The 8,121-nt window shown below is 64.0% G+C and overlaps 1 pseudogene; it reads right to left on the bottom strand.

Moving 5' to 3' along the window:
• Positions 1-949: 949 nt before the first annotated feature.
• Positions 950-6,994, bottom strand: LOC115893865 (annotated as a pseudogene).
• Between the last annotated feature and the right edge of the window lie 1,127 nt (positions 6,995-8,121).

Here is an 8,121-nt window from a genome sequence, read left to right as displayed (position 1 = left end):
CCGCCAAGCTTCTGGGTGACACTGCGGCGGGGTGGGGTGGGGGCTCAGGTCAGGTGAATTTGTCAGCTCGGGTGGCCGTGACGAAGTCGCACAGACCCGGGTGGTTTCAACCACAGGGACTGATCCTCCTGGAAGCCCGAGATCCAAGTGCTGGCTCCTCTGAGGCCCCACTTCCCGCTCTTGCACACCATTTCGCTGAGGTGTCCTCACGTGGCCGTCCCTCCAGTCATGTCTGTCCCAATCTCCTCTTCTTACAAGGACGTCAGTCATATTGGATCAGGGCCACCCTGTCTTACCTTGACGACCTTTACCTGTCTTCAAACACAGTGACATGCTGAGGCCCTGGGTGCTAGGGCTTCAGCTTGTGAATCTGAGGGCCTTTGTCTGCCCAGGCCCAGGCACTTCCTCCCTCCGTCCTGCAGGCCGGCAGGCACCTCTGCCTCCGCGCAGCCTGGCCTTAGCCCTGCCTTCATTCCACCTCCCCTCTGGGACTGGGGATGGGGCTGGGAGGCCAGACAGGCTTTGGGGAAGTTACCTGACCTCGCTGAGACACGAGGTCTTCATTTACAGGATGTGGCTGTGTGTCTCGCTGTGACTCTGGGGAGTGACAGGACTTAGCCAGTGCCTAGCCGGACGCCCACACCCAGCACACCTGCCTGGACGCCCACACCCAGCACACAGTAGGTGCTCAGAAAACACAGCCCAGACTGTCGGAGGCAGAAGGACCCGGGGCCCCTGGAACAAAGCTCTCATTGAACTGGTAGAGACCAAGGCCAGAGAGCCCTGGGCACCTCCCCTGTCTCCCAAGGCCTCTGGGGACCCTTCTCTCCACCGAGACCCCTCTGCCCCTGCCCCTCCGGTGACTCGGTGGTTCCCACGACAGTGACATCGGGGCCCCTCCCGCCCGGGACAAGCCCCACTGCAGGCTGGGGCTGCCTTTTGCTTCTCCCTCTCCCCTCTGCCTACTCGGATCCCACCAGCCTCCTCCGAGAGCATGTCTGGCCTGCCCAGTCTATGGGACCCTAGTCATGGGGACAATTCCCCACCATCTCTTGGGAAGGGGTGTCGTCACGGTTCAGCTCCAACTGGAGGAGTGCTCCGGCTCCCAGCGGCCACAGGACCAGCTCCAACTGGGGAAGTGCTCCAGCTCCCAGTGGCCACAGGACCCCGGCATTGGGGCTGAGCCTCATCAGTCACCCCATCACCAGCTGAAGACCCCCAGTGCCTCCCGTGCCCCCTGAGACAAGGGGGCTGCCTGGAGCACGTGCCCCTGGGGTGACTTGTCCAGGTCACCAGGGAGGCTGCCCAGGAGCACCTGTGTGAGGGGCTGGCCTGGCTCGCGTCGTCAGGCACGTGAGGCTGCCTGGCGGCTGCATGGGACTTCGTACCCTTGTCCCCAGGTAGAAGAAGTGGGCGTGGATACCCCCCCAGGATGGTCACAGACCCTCCCCATCCCCCTCCAGGGCCGGGGCCAGGTGGTTCGCAGGCTGAGCCTGGGCTCCTGGATCTTGCAGGCAGAGGAGACACAGCAAGAGGTCTCCAGCCATCTGGGCCATGGTGCACTTGGGGAAACTGAGGCATGTCAGGCCTGAGGTTTCTCCAGCCCATCCGGACTGACCCCTGCTGTCTGAGCAGCCTGGGATGTGGGCCCCCACTGTGTCCATCTCATACGTGTCCTCCCTGGCTCCCCACCAGAGAGGATGAGTGTGTGGAAGGATGTAGGGGGGCTGCTTTGCTTCCTCAGGTCAAAGAAACAGTGCCTCCTGGAGCCCAGATAAGTGGGTTCTCCAGGATCCAGTCCACAGAACATTCCAGGGCCTGGTGGGGTGGGCCTCGCCCCTCCCCCGCCTCCCCACGGGGGTGATTTCCTCTGCTCGGCCACTCCCAGGCTCACCTCCAGAAAGGCCAATTGCTGGACCAGGCAGGTCACAGGCCGAGCTCTGCTTCCATCTGTCCAAACACGCAACACCTGCAGGGCAACCTGGGGGTGATGCGGGTGTGGGATTGGGGGCTGGGGGCACAGGCCTAAGGGAGGGCCCCACCCACTTCCCTGCAGGAGCCCTGGCCAGCCCTGCCGTGTCTCAGATCTGTTGCCTCTTTGGGTTTAGGAAGTGCCAAAGAGGGCCACTATGGGGAGACCCTCAGGGCTGCAGGGGGAGAGGCTGAGAGCCATGCAAGAGATGTGGGCCGCCCACAGGGTGTGGGGGAGTCGGGAGGACAGGGCCCTTGGAGTTCGATGGCTCTGGTGTGGGGACTGGCAGGCCCCGGGTCTGGGACCTGCACCTACACAGGAGATGTGAATCCCAAACAGGACAGCGGGAAGCGTTGGGGCCGTGCGCTGGGAACAGGCTCCTGGGAGCGGTGCCGCCACGCTGGGCCAGGCTACGGAGTCCAGCAGCATTGGGTGGCCCTCAGGGGCTTCGCAGGGCATGGGGCTGGTTGGAGCCGAAGGAGGCGACGCCTCCAGGCCAGGTGCCCTCCAGTGAGTGTCTCTGTCCTGTCCTCTCCCCTGTGAGTTGAAGAGAATGACGGCGCCCTAAGCTGCTGCAAAGTGAAAGAGATTGTGGGTGAGAAGAGGCTCCTTGTTGGGGGCAGCTCTGTGAGCTCCTCTACTTGGGGTGATCAGGAGGCTCTGGAAAGAGTGGGCATCCGAGCTTGGCCAGAAGGCCTGGCCCCGGCGGCTGCTGCCCCTGGGACTCCTACATGAAGAGGCTGGGCAGGGGTGTGCCTGGAGGCCTACCAGACAGGTGCAGAGAGCGGCTGACAGAGAGCTAGTATGGAAACTGCCTTTCAGGGCAGTAAACTCCTCAGCATCCAAAACCAGAAGGACATGAGAGGGCCCTAGGTGGGGCTGTCGGCCGGGCGCCCACACCAGCCACAGCCAGCCTGGGAGAGGCTAGGGAAGAGGTGGGCTTGCTGAGGCGTGTGGAAGAAGGTTTGGGCTGAAGGAGAGATCATTCTTTTAAAGGAAAAGGTGACGAGAACTCAGAGTCACTGTCAGCACGTGGTGTCCGGTCTGCTGTCACCTGGGGAAAGCCACAGGTGCTGGGAAGTCCTGTCCGACCGCTACGCCTGTGTGAGAACCACCTGGGGGAGGCCTGGGGAGCCGCTAGCCAGAGCGGGGATCTCCAGCCGGCCCAACCCTGTTTCTTCCTCTCCTCCCTCCTCCGCACTGGCCAATTTTCCTCCACAGAGCAGGCATTACTTGCCGTTTTGCGAAGCACGTGCTGAGCCCAGCGCAGGCCTGTGGCAGGTGCTGCCAGCCGAGACCTGCCTCGGCGAAGACCCCACACCAAGCACTTCTGCCCGGTGTGGCCCCTCGAGGCACAGGAGCTGGGGGTGCGGGCAGCATGGAGGCCGGTTCCAGGGGCACAGCTCGCCTTGGAACTAAGTGAGACCTAAGTCCCATGTGGATGGGACCCTGGCCATCCCTCTGCAGCCCCGCGTGGCCGTGGCTCATCTCCGTGGGCGCCCACTGCTCCGTAAGCATCTGCCATCTTTCACTTCCTTATCCTGCGAGGGAAGTGGTGAAGAAACCGAGGCTGCTGGCTGGGTCACACCACCAACAAGTGCCAGAACCCCACCCAAGTCCCACCGGCCCCGAGGCCAGGCTGTCAGCCACAGCCCAACAGCCACGGCCAGGCCAGGACACATCGGCTCTGGACACAGGAGCACTGGGCAGTCTGGGCAGTGGAGACTCAGCCCGGGTGCCGGGACACAGCAGCCCCCACCTCGGATGTCCCCCGGGGCCAAGGAGGGAGTGGGAGGGAGGCGGGTCCCAGGAGAGGGTGCGGAGGCCTGGGGTCCCTGGGGTCCTTGGCCTGCCCCTGCTTTCCTGGCTGCCCCTTTGCTGTGGGAACAGCTTCTTGGCTTTCCGGCTGATGGCACATTAGGAGCAAAGATGGGGAGGCCAGCAGAGCAGAGCCCGTGATGGCACACGTATGCTGTCTGGGTGGGAATGCGCGTACCTTGCACCTAGAGGGGCATGTGAATTGGGCCAAGCAATTGGCAAACATTTCTGGAGCGTCAAATGTATGCCGAATCAAGTGGAGGAAGACAGGGAAGAACTGGATGCACCAACTGTCCTCAAACAGCCAGAAAAGGGCAGCAGTAGGAGATGCCCCATTACCCAGGGAGGCCGAGACCCCTTCTGGGTGAGGCAGTCCAGGAGGACTTCCTGAAGGAGGAGGAGGAAGAAGGGGAGGAACTTTAGGGACCCTTGGAGGCTAGGCACCTCTCTGGATCTCAGTTTCTCTGAGGGAGGGAGAAGATGCCAGTCCTGCTATGTGGGTTTGGTTGGGTTCTTTTCACCAGAAACAGATGAGCTCACGACCAGGAAGCACTGGAGCCGCCGTGTGCATTTCCTCACTTTCCAGATGGGTGTAAGCATCATGTCCCTGTGTTCACTGGTGAGGCCAGTGGTCTGGGACCGAGCCCTGGCAGGCATGGGGGGCTGCCTTGCAATGCTGGCACCTCCAGAGGAGGCTACGGTCCTTGACCCCGACCCACAGAGCCCGGCTGCTTCAGTGACTTGCCACAGAGCAGTCCTAGGCCGCCACCAGACCGGGGTCTGGGCCAGCGGCGCTCACCGTCAGGAGGTCGCACACAGAGTGGAGAGGAAGCCGGGCCAGGAACTCTGTGGTGCACCGCGGTTGTTTGTGTTGACCCAGGAACTTGTGCAATGAACTGGGGCCCGGAAAGCTGGCTGCCCGTGGCCACACGCAAGGGGCAGGCCGAGGGGCCACCCAGGAGGCTGCCCAAGAGCCGGGGTGGCTCGGGCCATCCCACCAGGTCTCACCCACCCAGCTGGGGTTGCAGCCCAAGAACAGTGAAAACTGAACATCTCTCCTGGCCCTCCAGGACCCTCCCCAGTCTCTGCCCCTGCGCGGTGGGGGAAGAAGAGAAGCAGGAGGACCGAGTCTCCTGGAGTGACAGCCTCGCAGAGGACAGCCTGGAGTGTGCAGGGGAGAGGAAGTGGGGGGTCCTCAGGACTCCTGGGCCTCCACCAGGCTGGCTTGGGGTTGGTGGGGCTACTTGGACCATGGCTGTCTCAGCTCCTCTGACAGAGCTCCAGCCACAGACCCCAGAGCCCCAGCCAGGCCCCTGCCAGGCCCAGGCCAGGGACTGGAGGGGGTGTGGGGCATTTCCAGCCCTCCTCGCACCCAACCAGCGCCTTCTATCTGGAGTGGCCTGGCCTACCCAAGATAGTCGCCCACAGCAGAGATAGACGCTGAGACCTGAGTGCAGGGCCGGCTTGGGCTGGAGGGCCGCTCCACGTCTGCTGAGGGCACCTGGAGGGGATGCCCAGGGGCTCCACACAGCTTGGCAGAGCCTGGCAGCCTGGGCAGCCCCTGGAGGAAGCACACCAAGGCCCAGAGAAGGGGACAAGTTGCTGGGGTCACAGGCACATTTGGACAGGGCCCACACTGAGCTCAGCTTTCCAGACCCTAGCAGTGGCCCTCCGCATGTGGCTGTACCCCTGCAGGCCCCTGGGTGCTCTCCTTCCGGGAGGGACCTCAGGATGGAGGCCACAGCCCCCTGTGCCCATGGGGCCGCCCCTGTGACATCCCCAGCCTGCAGGCCTCTGCCCGGAGGAGCCAGTGCCTCCCCCCGCACCAGGCCCAGCATGTGATTCCTGGGGACCAGGAGGAGATGCCCACCCCACCACCACCTGGGGCCCCCGGGCAGAGGTGCGGCGCCTCACCCATGTGGGGGGTCCTGGGATTCCAGAAAGCCCCCTCTTCCCACACGAAAGGCCTTTCAGGCTCCCTGAGGCCCACCCAGCGCCTGCGGCCAGCCTTTCTCTGTTCTTGCAACACCCGCCTGAGTGCCGAGGCAGAAATCTGACTCCCCGGCTCAGGCCCCAACGTGCCGGCCGCCCTCTCGGCAGGCTCCTCTCCCACGGGGAGGGCGCACCAGGCACAAGGACCTTGTGGAGACCTGCTGGTTCTGGGAGGCCGTGGGGGTCCTGCCCTGTCCCGTCTCCCTGGGAAAAGGTGCTCCATGCACAGACCCTTGGCAGTGAGTTCCACCAAGGCCCCATACCGTGGCTTTCCCGCCTCCGAACAGGATGCTCACCCGGGACCCTCACCAGATGCGCGGGCTGTGGCCACCCCAGCCTGGCCCACGGCTGCGAGAGTCTGAGCCATCCCACCTCTCACAGGCAGGGCAGGCTGTGAATGACCACGTCTCTCAGGGCCCATGCTGCCCCCAGGCTGACCTCCCCAGCACAGCTTCTCTCCGCTCATGGGGGATGGGAGGGACCCTTGGGTGTGGAGTCTTGCCCTCACCCCAGGGACCCTGGGTGCTGGGGGAGGTGGTGGGTTCTGCCCAGGCACGTATGGGGCTCACGACACCTCTCCGGGACATGATCAGAGCCAGGGTGAAGAGGAGGGCTGGGTGGGCTTGTGGGGCTGGGTGGGGGTAAGCTGGCTGGAGGCCCACAGGCCCATGTCTAGCTGAGCCCAGCCTCACCGTCCCCCTGCTACTCCTAGGCTGGGAACAGGTGGCCTGGTGCCCTCGGCTTTCCGTTCCCAGCGCCGGCCGCAGGTAGGGGTGGGTAACGGGGGCCTTCCTTCCTTTGCAGCAGATGGTAAAGGAGCCGTGGTGACTTGGCCATAAACAAGGGTGGCCCCTCCCTGCAGGGGACACTGCCAGGGCAGGATGCTCGAGGTGGGCTCGGTGGAGGAGGGGCTGGCCGTGCGATCAGGAGGCTCCTGAAGGTGGGCAACCTCCTCTCTACCCCAGGGCCAGGCCCCTGCCATCCTCCATGCTGGACCTGGTAGCGTGTGGTTGTACAGGTTGGGCACTGCTCCCAGGACCTGGGGCATCTTTCTAAAGTGTGAATTAGACGTCTTCGTGCATCAGCTCAACCCACCCACTGCCCGAAGGATGAAGCCCAAGTCCTCGGCCCCTGCCTGTCCCCCAATCCCCCACCTCATCCCCTGTGACTCCTCTGAGAGCCAGGCCGGCGAGCTGCCCTGCTGTCCCCATCAGTGCCCGGTCACACGTGCCATTGCTGTGTGGTCCCCGGGACATCTCCTCCCCTGGTCTTTGGGCGCTGCCACACCCGGAGTGTCCTAAATAAAGCCACTTTGGAATCTCCAGGGTCCAACAGGAGCCCCACGCTCTGAGGTTTTGCTGGTGAGGGTCCCAGGACTAGAGCGCTGAGTGAGCCGCGTGCTGGGGGCGCAGACAGGCCCAGGGGAGCCTCTGGTCAGGGCCCAGCACAGCCCAAGGCAGGTGCGGACAAGTGTGTGGCCCACCAGGGAGGGCATGGGCAGGATGTCAGGCCTGGCCCCATGCCCCGGACTCCTGAGTCCTGTAGCCCCCAGGGCTTGTGCCCTGCCTCTTCTGCCTCATCACACAGACACGTGGGGAGCAGCCTGGACCTTCCCTTCTGCGCAGGGGCCTTGCCCGGGCACCACTCTCCCCAGCTACGGTGCCGTCCCTGCTGTTTCTCAGGCACATCAGTCATCCTACAGCTGCCTGGGGCATGAAACGCCTCTTCCCGGGAGCCTCCCCGGAACTCCTGGGCAAAGACAGTGTCTCCCCAGTCTTGCTGGGGCTGGGGCGCAGCCCCCTTCAGAGTCCTGTGGGGACTTTGTGGGCCTAGTGGGCTCTGGGGCCATTTGAAGCCCCTTTGTGGTGCAGAGACTGGGTGGCCTAGGTGAGCTGCGTCCTTGCTGGGTGCCTCAGTTTCCCCATGTGTGAAGCAAACAATATGTCTAAAGCCAGTTGGCCTAGGAGGCTCCAGCCAGAGCTCTGTGATGGGGGACCCACCTCTGATGCTGCTGGGCTCTCAGGGCAGCCTCGGCTGGTTCCCACCAGGCAGCTCCTGATGCGGAGAGCGGGCACATGCCCGGGCAGCACCCTCCACAGCTGGCTGCTCAGAGGATGGGGTGGCTGCCCCGCCCCCACCGTGAGCTCATGCCCATCAGGGTCAGGGTTCAGGGAGGCCCCGTGCACTCCTGGCTCTGGGCCCCTCCTCCTTTCTCCCTCCTTCTCTCCAGTAGCCCACAAAGGACCCGGGGCCACTCCTGGGACCCAGAGACCAGGCCTTGATGCTCCCGGGCCCTGGGTGAATGCTGGGAATGTGGGGCACCCTATCCTGGGAACCCC

Source organism: Rhinopithecus roxellana, chromosome 16 (assembly GCF_007565055.1).
Source record: "Rhinopithecus roxellana isolate Shanxi Qingling chromosome 16, ASM756505v1, whole genome shotgun sequence".
Classification (NCBI taxonomy): domain Eukaryota; kingdom Metazoa; phylum Chordata; class Mammalia; order Primates; family Cercopithecidae; genus Rhinopithecus; species Rhinopithecus roxellana.
This window is presented reverse-complemented; position numbering and strand designations above follow the sequence as displayed.